This window comes from Rhinoderma darwinii, unplaced genomic scaffold, assembly GCF_050947455.1.
Source record: "Rhinoderma darwinii isolate aRhiDar2 unplaced genomic scaffold, aRhiDar2.hap1 Scaffold_936, whole genome shotgun sequence".
Lineage (NCBI taxonomy): Eukaryota > Metazoa > Chordata > Amphibia > Anura > Rhinodermatidae > Rhinoderma > Rhinoderma darwinii.
The window spans coordinates 40167-53761 of record NW_027464510.1 but is presented as its reverse complement, the minus strand read 5'-3'; the positions used below and the strand labels follow the sequence as shown (position 1 = coordinate 53761).

Sequence of the window (13595 nt, the reverse complement as noted above, 5' to 3'; positions counted from 1 at the left end):
GGATTTGAAAAGGCTTGCAGACAGTACCAGTTACCCAGTGAGCAATGGGCCAGGTACCTAACCCCAGGGTTAAAAGGCAAAGCCTTGGAAGTGTTTGCAGCTCTTCCCCTAGACCAGGATGGGGATTATGATGCCATCAAACAAGCTTTGATCCGGAAATATAACCTCACCCCAGAGGTGTACCGCAAAAGATTCCGGACTTTACAACGTGGACCTAATGACAGCTACTCGGATGTGGTAGATGGCCTGAGAATCAACCTCCAGCAGTGGATCCGAGGGTTTTCCATCACTACCTTTGAGGGCCTGGAGGATCTGATTATTAAAGATCAATTGCTGCACATTTGCCCTGTGGAAGTGCGACAGTTTGTATTGGACCGAGAGCCCAAGGATGCGGCCCAGGCAGCACACATTGCGGATGCCTATCTTGCCAACCGGGAACCAGCAGTGCGGAAACCTTCTATTGCCAACTGGAAAGGGGGTAAGCCAACTACAAACACATTGTCTTTTGCCAACCGACCCTCAGGGGGTCCTGGCCCTGTTCCCCCCACCAGGCCTGCATTTGATTCCCGCAGGTGTTTTGTGTGTAACAAATTGGGCCACCTCAGCACTACCTGCCCTGAGAAAAAGAAGAATGCCCCCCTGCCCAAGCCACCTGGGTCCTCTCCAGCTGTTTTGTGTGTGGGTGGGATTCAGGGGAAACCCAGTGACAATCTACAGTCGGTTACTGTGGGCAATACCGTCACTGTGGGGCTGAGAGACACCGGCGCTGAGATGACTCTGGTCCGTCCCGAACTTGTGTCTATGGAGGACATTATTCCTGGAAAAACCCTGACTGTCACAGGGATTGGGGGAGTCCACCCCGCTTTGCCCATGGCACGGGTGTACCTTGATTGGGGTACAGGGAGGGGGTTAAAAGAAGTGGGGGTGTCTGAAAATATTCCCACGAATGTCTTATTAGGTACTGACCTGGGACGGTTAGTATCTCAGTATGTTGTATCAGATGTTGCTGATGACCCCGCAAGCTCTGTTGAAATGTGTGATGTTGATGATAAGGTAATATGTTCCCCTCTTGATCTTTCTGAACCCTGCCATGTAGAACTGTCTAATGATGTTAATGTGCTATGTGACCATGTGGAACCATGTAATGCCATACTATTGGGGGATGCTACTAAGGTAATCGGTAATAGTCATATAACCAGTGATGCTCTAGAGATATGTCCTGATAACGGTAATATGGAATATACTCAGATTGACCCCCAGACCCTAGTTAGCCAGAAGCGGACTTACATATCAGCCGTGACCCGCAGTCAAAATAGCCATAACTTAGATATCTGTCTGCCAGCTAACAGCCCAGAAAGTGCCACAGAGGAGCCCAGCGAGGCTGTCGCTTTTACTTCCCTCCTAGCCACCCAGAGCCAAGAGTTCCAGGCCGCTTTACATGATGATGCCAGCTTAGACAAGCTAAGGGACCTTGCTGGAAAAACACCTGACGAATCTGACAAGGAGAGGATCTTCTGGGATCAAGGCAGGCTGTATAGGGAGACTATTCCCTGTGATCACCAACAGGCATGGTTAACAGAGCAACAGCTCATAGTACCCCACCAGTTTCGTGAACAATTAATGAGGGTTGCCCATGAGATCCCCTTAGCTGGACATTTAGGGGTACAGAAGACAAAAGCCAGGCTTGCTCATAACTTTTATTGGCCTAAAATGGGAACTGACATAGCAAACTACTGCCGTTCTTGTGTGACATGCCAAAGGGTGGGGAAGTCGGGACATATCCCGAAAGCCCCATTAGCCCCTTTGCCAATCATTGATGAGCCCTTCCAGAGAATCGCTGTGGATATCATTGGGCCTCTGGCCATACCCAGCAGTTCTGGGAAACGCTTTATCTTAACGGTGGTAGATTATGCTACTCGATACCCAGAAGCCATAGCGTTATCCTCCATTCGGGCCGACAGGGTGGCTGATGCCCTGATAAGTGTATTTGCTCGAGTAGGATTTCCCAGGGAGATGCTTACCGATCAGGGGACCCAGTTTATGTCCAACCTGATGCAGTGCCTCTGTAAGAAAATGCAGGTGCAACACCTTGTAGCCAGTCCCTATCACCCACAGACTAATGGTCTGTGTGAACGATTTAATGGGACCCTCAAACAAATGCTCAAGATGTTGGTCGAGTCCCAGGGGCGCGACTGGGAGCGGTATCTCCCCCACCTGTTGTTTGCTTACCGAGAGGTACCGCAGGCCTCAACGGGGTTCTCCCCCTTTGAGCTGCTGTATGGAAGACGAGTACGGGGCCCCCTAGATCTGATAAGAGAATCCTGGGAAGGAGAATTGGTTACTCCAGAGGTATCAGTCATAGAGTATGTCATGAGGTTCCGGGATAAGATGCAAACCCTGACCGGGTTGGTAAGGGAGAACATGGTGCAGGCCCAAGCCAGCCAAAAGCAATGGTATGACCGCAATGCGAGAGAAAGAGTTTATGAAGTGGGCCAGAAAGTATGGGTGTTAGTCCCCATGACTCAAAATAAATTACAAGCCGCGTGGGAAGGCCCCTATACCATTCACCAACGCCTAAATAATGTAAATTATGTGGTGACCATAGATCATGTGAGGAAAAAGCAGAAGGTTTTTCATGTCAACATGATGAAGGCCCATTATGACCGGGAAGCATGCGCCCTGCCAGTGTGCAGTTGGCCAGAGGAAGGGGAAAGTGATGCCCTTCTAGATCTAGTCGCTACCGCGAAAGAGGTTGGGTCCATTGAGGATGCCCAGATTAGCCCGAAGCTATCTGCGAACCAGATGTCCCAGCTGCGTGGGGTATTACATCCCTTTCTAGCCACTTTCACTGGGAAACCAGGAAGAACCCAGCTGGCAGTCCACCATGTGGACACTGGGGAGCATCTTCCTATCAGACAACCCCCCTACCGGGTTTCCTTAGAGGTGCGGGCAGATATTAAACGGGAGATAGATGAAATGTTGGATCTGGGCGTAATCCGAAAATCGCAGAGTTCATGGGCCTCCCCTGTAGTCCTTATCCCCAAAAAAGACCGGACAACTCGGTTCTGTGTAGACTATAGGAGATTAAATGCCATCACGGTTTCTGATGCATATCCGATGCCCCGCATAGATGAGTTACTGGATCAGTTAGCCAGCGCTCAATACCTAACCGTTATGGATTTGAGTCGAGGATATTGGCAGATTCCCATGTCCATAGAAGCGCAGGAACGGTCTGCTTTCATTACACCTTTCGGATTGTATGAATCCAGGGTGATGCCCTTTGGCATGAAAAACGCACCTGCCACTTTCCAGCGCTTGGTGAATCAGCTGCTTGAGGGACTTGAAGGGTTTGCAGTAGCTTACCTGGATGACATTGCCGTGTTCAGCTCCACATGGGAAGAACACCTGTCGCACCTGTCGCAGGTGCTCAGGCGGGTCCAAACCGCAGGCCTGACTATCAAGCCCGGAAAGTGTCAGATAGGCATGACGGAGGTGCAATACCTAGGACACAGAGTGGGTGGGGGGACTCTGAAACCAGAGCCCGGGAAGGTAGATGCAATCACAGCCTGGCCCACCCCAACAACGAAAAAACATGTGATGTCCTTTTTGGGTACCGCTGGGTACTACCGCAAATTTGTACCTAACTATAGTGCCCTAGCGAGGCCCCTGACTGAACTAACCAAGAAGAAGCTGCCTCAGATAGTGAATTGGACAGCCACCTGTGAGAACTCTCTTGCCACGCTGAAAGCTGCCCTTGCCAGTTCTCCAGTGTTGCAAGCCCCAGATTTCACCCGAAGGTTCGTGGTCCAGACTGATGCCAGTGCCTATGGCCTGGGTGCGGTTCTCAGCCAGATAAATTCAAGGGGAGAAGAACATCCAGTTATGTATTTAAGCAGGAAGCTTCTGCCCAGGGAGGTGGCATACGCCACCGTAGAGAAAGAGTGCTTAGCCATAGTGTGGGCCCTGCAGAAGTTGCAACCCTACCTTTATGGGCGTAATTTCACGGTAGTGACCGATCACAACCCTCTTAGCTGGTTACACAGGGTAGCGGGTGATAATGGCAAATTACTGCGGTGGAGCCTAGCTCTACAGCAGTATGACTTTACGATCCAGCATAAGAAGGGAAGTGAACATGGGAACGCAGATGGGTTATCCCGCCAAGGGGATGTGCTTGGGAAATGACCTGTAAGTCAATTTCCCAGGGCACATCATAAAGGGGGAGGTGTGATAAACCAGTCCTTGGGGGATGTAATATTCCTTATTTTCAGGTTGTGAATAAATCTCCCATGCCATCTATAAAAGGGAGAGGTGTCATGAGTTATGTTTTAAAACCCATGCATCAGGTAAATGTCCCTGACTGTGGGGGATAATCAGGATGTCCTTTTCCAGAGACATAATCAAATTAGTTTCCATGACAACACAAGGACCAACTTTGTCTCTGTGGGGCTCCCATCACACAATGGGTGCTAATCTAATCAATACTTTGGAAGCCAGACAGAGAGACTCCAGTACCCACATGTCTACAGAAATGGCTGTATGGGACAAAAGAAATATAATCCTTCAAAGCCCCCCCTGTCATAATTCATATTGTATATAACCCAGCTAGGTGTATATGATCCAGGACCTCAGACGCTCCTTGGGTCTCAAGCGCAGGGATTCTCGGCCATGAGAAACCCCAGAACTGAATGTTGGTTACAATTATTAATATTTCATAGTCGTGTTTGGTATGCCAGGGTTGGTTAAAATATGCCCGGGAACTTGTCGGACATGGTATGTCGCTACGAGATTCATATAAAGAGTTATGCCCGATTAGAATTGTGTCCGACAACTTTCCCTGTTTTGCATGTAATTAGCCATCCTCCTTCCACCTGACCAGGAGGAGGGGTGAGGGGTCTTGTTTGGACCCTTTATAGTGGCATACCAAGAAATACACAGTGTCAGACCACAGGAGATGCGACCACATTGCAGTTCTGTCCACCTTCAAGCTGTTCTCCTCAGCGGGATCTCTAACCTATCCAATACGTAAGAGGTCTGTTATTCTTTTGCTTTATTCCCTTTTATTTTGTAACTGTTTTGCTTATACGTATGTCATTTTATTTACATCATTTTTGTAACCTTTTTTGTAAGCACTGTACTTTCGTATATTAAACCTTAAAATTAATAAGTTTGTTCCTTGCTGCTCTAAACCTACCCACAACTTCGAAGAGGAAAAGCATAATCTGTTGAATGCTATTTAGATTCAGTGTGTGCCTGGGTGAACGTGTGCGTTACCAGGAGGAGGCTCTTGTCGGCCTAATACGGCAAGTGGTGGCAGCGTTTTGTGTGGATGTGTGAACTGGTTTTGGGGTGCGCTTTAACTCGTTATTAGCCTGTTGCGATAGGTGTGTGTAATAGTGAGAGTGGACAAGCGGAGTTCCCCTTTACAGTAGCATCCAAGTCACGTGTGCCGGGAGTGGTGTTCGTGACAGATAGCCTATGCAAAAAAGAAACTATACATTGATCTTAGTTCTAGGCTCCAGTGTTTTTACCTATTTAGAAACAATGGTATAGAAATGGATGATCAAATTGAGGATGTAAAAAGTCAGATAAAAAATTTATTAAAAGAAAAAGGGAAAGAGATTATTTTCAACTCTCGTGTAAGAATCCTTGAAAAGGATGAGAAATGCTCTCATTTCTTTTTTAAAAAAATTAACGGGAAAAAAGATTTTATTGAGTGTCTAGAAGGGGAAACAAACCGTGAAGAAAAATTATTAAAAGCAAAAAATTTTTATGAGGAATTATTTTCCGAAAAGGTGCTTGATGCCTCTTTAAAGGAACATTTTATGGGGTTGTTAGATAAAAAGCTTAGCACTGATGAGATGATGTTTCTAGAGGAGGAATTTACTAAAAATGAAATATTAGATACGATTAATAGTTTTCAGAATTTAAAAACCCCTGGTATGGATGGTCTACCAATAGAATTCTATAAAAAATTTTGGGATGTAATAGGTGAGGATGTGTTCAAAGTTTTTTCTCAAATTGAATCTTCATTAATAATCCCGGAGTCCTGGTTGGAGGGTCTTATTGTTTTAATTTTTAAAAAAGGTGATAAAAAATTAATCAAGAATTGGAGGCCAATTACGCTACTGAACACCGATTATAAAATTTATGCAAAATTGTTAGGGAATCGTTTAAAAAAAGTGATAGCATCAATAATTGGGGTTGACCAGACATGCGCTGTGCCAAAAAGAAAAATTGTCGATTCTTTGGTTTTGCTACGGGATATTATTTGGGACAGCAAGGACCGCAATCAGGATTTAGCTTTGATCTCCTTTGATTTTGAAAAAGCTTATGATCGAGTTTCACACGATTTCTTATTCACAGTTTTAAGCAAATTAGGATGTTCAGAGGGTTTTATTAATCGTATTAAAATCTTATACAATGGAGGTTTTAGTAAAATTTCAGTTAATGGTTCCTTATCTGATAAAGTTCATATTCGATGTGGGGTGAAACAGGGCTGCCCTCTGTCACCTATCTTATTTATATGTGCAATTGAACCCCTCTTAGAGGCCTTTAGGAAAGATAAAGTAATTAACGGTTTTTTTATCCCGGGCTGTAAAAATGAACAAGTTAAAGTTATTGCATATATGGATGACGTGACAGTTTTGGTGCGTGATCTTAGAAGTTTTAATAGGGTTTTAAGAACAGTGGATTGGTTCTGTGGAGCATCAGGTTTCAAAGTGAATTTAGATAAAACCGGTGTTTTAACAATTGGGAAATTTACCCTTGAACCTGATTGTAAGTTGCTTAAAATGCATGACATGAAGATTTTAGGTATCTATTTTTCAGAATCTTGTGGGAATATAAAAAATTGGGAATCCTTGCTGGAAAGGGTAAGGAAAAAGATTTCCTTTTGGAATTTGCGAACTTTGACTCTTGAAGGTAAAATTTTGATCATAAAACAGGTTTTACTCCCCATGATTTTGTACATATCTGCTGTTTTTATCCCCCCAAATAATATCATGAAAAAACTTATTAAAATCTGTTTTTATTTCCTATGGAAATCAAATATGGAAAGAGTCAAAAGGGAGGAGTTGTATAAACCTAAGAATAAAGGAGGGAAAGGCTTCCCCGATATTAGGTCTTTTTTGTATATTAAATATTTGGCCTATTGTACAAGCACTTTATTGGGGCCCAGTTCAAAGATAAAAACTTTTCTTATTTATAATCTTGGGTTTTATATAAGGAAATACAAGTGGTTAGAAATTGACTTAAACAGACCATATAAGTTTTTACCACCAGAACATTATATTATTTTAGAGAAAATTTTAAGGGAGTTTGAGTTGTTAAAATCTGACTTAAGTATTATTACTAATCATAGAAAAGTGTTAAAGATCTTAGATGAGAGGAAAATTATGAGTTCTGTAACAGGTTTCTCTGTAAGAATTGTACAAGGTATTTGGATCAATGTTAACCTGTTTTACTTGTCTAACGAACATAAGGACCTGTTGTGGTGTATGTTGAAGGATTGCTTACCTACAAGAGAATTTCAGCATAGAAGAGGTTTGGTAAGACATGAAAGATGCCCAAGAGTAAGATGTAGCGGAAGTGAAACGCCAACGCATATTTTTTGGAATTGCTCATTTGCACAAAAGATTTGGAGGAAAGTTAGCATCTTAGTTAAATATTTGAGCAAAATTGATCATTTTGATTTTAATATGATCTTTTATGGATTGGGCATTGGTAAAGAGGATTTTAAAGTCGTATGGTTAATATTTACATGTGTTAAGATGGCTTTATGGAAAGCAAGAAATATTGTATTATTTAAAAGAGATCAGCTATCTGTTGAAAACTGTCTTAAACTATGTTTAAGCTATCTGTATGTATATTTTTGGAGAGATAAATTATTACTAGGTACTGTGAGAGCAAATGAGATTTGGAAACCAGAAATGTGGAATGTACTTACCTTGTGATGTGTAATCTTGTATTGTTTTCTTCTTTGTTATACTTGTAAAAAAAAAAAAAAAGTTAAAATATAATTAAAAAAAACAGAAAACAAAACATATTAAAAAAAGAGAAAAAAAGTAATAATAACAATTAAAAAATGGATAAGATCATGAAAATTATATATTCATACTACAATGATGGTTTTGATGAAATCTAAGACTTTCAACCTATGTTTTGCGTTTTAAGATTTCAAATCTGAGTAGAAAAAAAAAAAAAAAAAAAAAAAAAAAAAATCTGTTCTTATCAGTTTAATATCTGATACGTCCCCTATCTGGGGACCATATATTAAATGGATTTTTAGAACAGGGAGATGGAAATAGAGCTTGCTCTGTCCACTCCACGCATTGACCTGGTATTGCAGTATTTCCAGGACCGGTGCACCCTTTCCTTATGTGTTGACTAAAATCAGATTCCAAAAGTGTTTTTTGTGTTTGCCACTGTTTCTGTCTTTCTGAAGGGATCTCCCCTTTTAATCCCATTATTTAAACACCTGTTGGACAATGCATGAGTGATAATGAGCTAATTGATTAAATGCAATTAATGAATACATTGCCACCTCTTGTTTTGTGTCGTCTGTGTGTCTGTGTTTCCGGCATTTCACATTGGAACAGCTCATTCACCTTCCTTGTCTTCTCTCCGCCCTCCCTTTTAGGTAAGTTAAAGAGCTGCACCTGAGCCAGCCACTGATTGATGCAGCACCACAGTCAAATAGTGGAGTGGAGTAGGGGAACAGCAAACAGCCATTAAAGCCGCCCGCCCGCCACAATGGACCTACCTGTGTACACTAGATGGATGTGATGGAATGTACTGTCGTCCCTACATTTCAAGAAGGAGTAAGAATTGCAGTTGCAACAAAGCCTTGCTTGCCTACAAAGAGAGCAGCAATTTGGATTTGTTACTATGTTACCTAGAAGAATAACAAACTGTGCAAGGATGGAGGTTGTAGGAGCAAGGAGAAGTTGTCTGTAAAGTTGGTGGATGCTTATTTTCCATTTTGCAGTCCCTTGTCTCCCTCTTGTGGCCTCCTGGAGGCAACTAGCTGTGCAAAAAAAGACAGCCTGGCGGCCGGCTGTTGCAGTGTTGCCCTCTCAGGCAACACTGAGTGACTGACTGAGCCGCACCGTCTTATATAAAGTTCAGACGGAACTTTGCACGTGTCATAGTGGAGCCCTGAGGAGCCAGAGCCAGCTTTCTGACATCATAATGGGGCCTCAGAGAAAAAAGCCTGGGCCCAGGCAGTGTTGGTCAGTGCTGCTCAGCAGGCAGCACTGGACTGGACTGGATTACAGCTGATACAAGGTGTGAAGGAACAAGGGGTGGCTGTGGGCATGCACTTGCTGCCGCTGCCAGTGTTTATCTGCATGGCAGCAGGGCATTTGGGCGTTGCCAGGAAGGCGTTTTTATGTAGATTCCTCCTCTTTCAGCACTGCATTGTGGTGCAAGCAAAAGAAGCAAATCCTGTCTGGCTTCCTCTCCGGCCTTTATTCACCTCCCGTGTAGCTGTGAGTGTGTGAGCCTGCAGGGCCCCATGGAATTGCCTAGAAGTAGGCTGAATCGCTGCAAGGGCTGAACAGCAGTATCGGGCAGGCTCGGGCAACGCGCGGCCCGTTCGGGTTATCGCTTCTCGGCCTTTTGGCTAAGATCAAGTGTAGTATCTGTTCTTATCAGTTTAATATCTGATACGTCCCCTATCTGGGGACCATATATTAAATGGATTTTTAGAACAGGGAGATGGAAATAGAGCTTGCTCTGTCCACTCCACGCATTGACCTGGTATTGCAGTATTTCCAGCACCGGTGCACCCTTTCCTTATGTGTTGACTAAAATCAGATTCCAAAAGTGTTTTTTGTGTTTGCCATTGTTTCTGTCTTTCTGAAGGGATCTCCCCTTTTAATCCCATTATTTCAACACCTGTTGGACAATGCATGAGTGATAATGAGCTAATTAATTAAATGCAATTAATGAATACATTGCCACCTCTTGTTTTGTGTCGTCTGTGTGTCTGTGTTTCCGGCATTTCACATTGGAACAGCTCATTCACCTTCCTTGTCTTCTCTCCGCCCTCCCTTTTAGGTAAGTTAAAGAGCTGCACCTGAGCCAGCCACTGATTGATGCAGCACCACAGTCAAATAGTGGAGTGGAGTAGGGGAACAGCAAACAGCCATTATAGCCGCCCGCCCGCCACAATGGACCTACCTGTGTACACTAGATGGATGTGATGGAATGTACTGTCGTCCCTACATTTCAAGAAGGAGTAAGAATTGCAGTTGCAACAAAGCCTTGCTTGCCTACAAAGAGAGCAGCAATTTGGATTTGTTACTATGTTACCTAGAAGAATAACAAACTGTGCAAGGATGGAGGTTGTAGGAGCAAGGAGAAGTTGTCTGTAAAGTTGGTGGATGCTTATTTTCCATTTTGCAGTCCCTTGTCTCCCTCTTGTGGCCTCCTGGAGGCAACTAGCTGTGCAAAAAAAGACAGCCTGGCGGCCGGCTGTTGCAGTGTTGCCCTCTCAGGCAACACTGAGTGACTGACTGAGCCGCACCGTCTTATATAAAGTTCAGACGGAACTTTGCACGTGTCATAGTGGAGCCCTGAGGAGCCAGAGCCAGCTTTCTGACATCATAATGGGGCCTCAGAGATAAAAGCCTGGGCCCAGGCAGTGTTGGTCAGTGCTGCTCAGCAGGCAGCACTGGACTGGACTGGATTACAGCTGATACAAGGTGTGAAGGAACAAGGGGTGGCTGTGGGCATGCACTTGCTGCCGCTGCCAGTGTTTATCTGCATGGCAGCAGGGCATTTGGGCGTTGCCAGGAAGGCGTTTTTATGTAGATTCCTCCTCTTTCAGCACTGCATTGTGGTGCAAGCAAAAGAAGCAAATCCTGTCTGGCTTCCTCTCCGACCTTTATTCACCTCCCGTGTAGCTGTGAGTGTGTGAGCCTGCAGGGCCCCATGGAATTGCCTAGAAGTAGGCTGAATCGCTGCAAGGGCTGAACAGCAGTATCGGGCAGGCTCGGGCAACGCGCGGCCCGTTCGGGTTATCGCTTCTCGGCCTTTTGGCTAAGATCAAGTGTAGTATCTGTTCTTATCAGTTTAATATCTGATACGTCCCCTATCTGGGGACCATATATTAAATGGATTTTTAGAACAGGGAGATGGAAATAGAGCTTGCTCTGTCCACTCCACGCATTGACCTGGTATTGCAGTATTTCCAGGACCGGTGCACCCTTTCCTTATGTGTTGACTAAAATCAGATTCCAAAAGTGTTTTTTGTGTTTGCCATTGTTTCTGTCTTTCTGAAGGGATCTCCCCTTTTAATCCCATTATTTCAACACCTGTTGGACAATGCATGAGTGATAATGAGCTAATTGATTAAATGCAATTAATGAATACATTGCCACCTCTTGTTTTGTGTCGTTTGTGTGTCTGTGTTTCCGGCATTTCACATTGGAACAGCTCATTCACCTTCCTTGTCTTCTCTCCGCCCTCCCTTTTAGGTAAGTTAAAGAGCTGCACCTGAGCCAGCCACTGATTGATGCAGCACCACAGTCAAATAGTGGAGTGGAGTAGGGGAACAGCAAACAGCCATTAAAGCCGCCCGCCCGCCACAATGGACCTACCTGTGTACACTAGATGGATGTGATGGAATGTACTGTCGTCCCTACATTTCAAGAAGGAGTAAGAATTGCAGTTGCAACAAAGCCTTGCTTGCCTACAAAGAGAGCAGCAATTTGGATTTGTTACTATGTTACCTAGAAGAATAACAAACTGTGCAAGGATGGAGGTTGTAGGAGCAAGGAGAAGTTGTCTGTAAAGTTGGTGGATGCTTATTTTCCATTTTGCAGTCCCTTGTCTCCCTCTTGTGGCCTCCTGGAGGCAACTAGCTGTGCAAAAAAAGACAGCCTGGCGGCCGGCTGTTGCAGTGTTGCCCTCTCAGGCAACACTGAGTGACTGACTGAGCCGCACCGTCTTATATAAAGTTCAGACGGAACTTTGCACGTGTCATAGTGGAGCCCTGAGGAGCCAGAGCCAGCTTTCTGACATCATAATGGGGCCTCAGAGATAAAAGCCTGGGCCCAGGCAGTGTTGGTCAGTGCTGCTCAGCAGGCAGCACTGGACTTGACCTGCCTAGGTAGAGTCGTGTGTTAACCTTAAACCATACTATCCCCCACCCCCATTTAGTAACGACACATGACACCGAGGTTGGATGTGAAATGGCCACAGCAGCCGTTTATTAATTTCACAGTTTTATAAAAACAATTTAAATCCGAAACATTCGGATAACTAGTTAGGAATCCACCAGAGAATTCCTCCTAATAATTCACATGACCCAACATGGGTCAGAATCATAAATAACAATTAAACGTTAACATTAACCCGAGCAGAGGAAGTCCTTGAAGCCCCTTCAGATGTTCCTTTCAAGAACACACCGAATTAGCCATCTGCAAACCACTAATTACCTCCAGCCGTAAACCAGCTCGGAAGCACCGTTCACCTCTGCAGATGGCTCCAACCACTAGAAGTCCACTTCAAGGGGATAACACCCGATGAAGCCCTCAAGTGATATACCGACCACTAGAAGTCCACTTCAAAGGGATAACACCCGATGAAGCCTTCAAGTGACATACCTTCTACCAGAAGACCACTTCAAAGGGATAACACCCGATGTAGTCTTCAACCATGTACCTTTTTTGGGGGACGCATACCCCCGATGCGAACCCCCCACCATTTTGTACTGACTGGCCTCAAGGACTCCCCCCGCCAGCTGCCATGACAACAGAACCTACTCCGGAAAAAAGAAAAACATGTTAAATAAGCACACAAAATAAAACACAACGCTCATAGACAGACGTACATAAGACCTAAGGAGTAACAAAACAAGGGTGGGAGGGTGGGAGCTTTGCTTACTGTGTGTTACTCCTCCCGCTGCTTCCGGCTCAATGCCGAGAAACAGCGGGAAGCGCAGTAACGGCCCCCCCCGCCCCCCTTAACTCCTCCCCGTCCCTCCTTCAGCTCCTTCAACTTTCCCTCACCTCGTAACATTAACCCTTTCCCTACCAGGACGGTCATGTTGGCTTCCCTTAAGCCTGCAGCTGCGTCCAGCCTCTTCTTGACCTGCCTAGGTAGAGTCGTGTGTTAACCTTAAACCATACTATCCCCCACCCCCATTTAGTAACGACACATGACACCGAGGTTGGATGTGAAATGGCCACAGCAGCCGTTTATTAATTTCACAGTTTTATAAAAACAATTTAAATCCGAAACATTCGGATAACTAGTTAGGAATCCACCAGAGAATTCCTCCTAATAATTCACATGACCCAACATGGGTCAGAATCATAAATAACAATTAAACGTTAACATTAACCCGAGCAGAGGAAGTCCTTGAAGCCCCTTCAGATGTTCCTTTCAAGAACACACCGAATTAGCCATCTGCAAACCACTAATTACCTCCAGCCGTAAACCAGCTCGGAAGCACCGTTCACCTCTGCAGATGGCTCCAACCACTAGAAGTCCACTTCAAGGGGATAACACCCGATGAAGCCCTCAAGTGATATACCGACCACTAGAAGTCCACTTCAAAGGGATAACACCCGATGAAGCCTTCAAGT

The 13595-nt window shown here is 44.7% G+C and overlaps 2 non-coding genes and 1 pseudogene across 2 annotated transcripts; all 3 read left to right on the top strand.

The window, feature by feature from the left end:
- Positions 1-8159: 8159 nt before the first annotated feature.
- Positions 8160-8372, top strand: LOC142733206 (U2 spliceosomal RNA; annotated as a pseudogene).
- Positions 8373-9602: 1230 nt separating this feature from the next.
- On the top strand, positions 9603-9793 carry LOC142733204 (U2 spliceosomal RNA). Its single transcript, XR_012880009.1, has one exon. It is a non-coding gene; the product is annotated as a U2 spliceosomal RNA (small nuclear RNA).
- A 1230-nt stretch (positions 9794-11023) lies between these two features.
- On the top strand, positions 11024-11214 carry LOC142733199 (U2 spliceosomal RNA). The gene has a single exon (XR_012880005.1). It is a non-coding gene; the product is annotated as a U2 spliceosomal RNA (small nuclear RNA).
- Positions 11215-13595: the final 2381 nt, after the last annotated feature.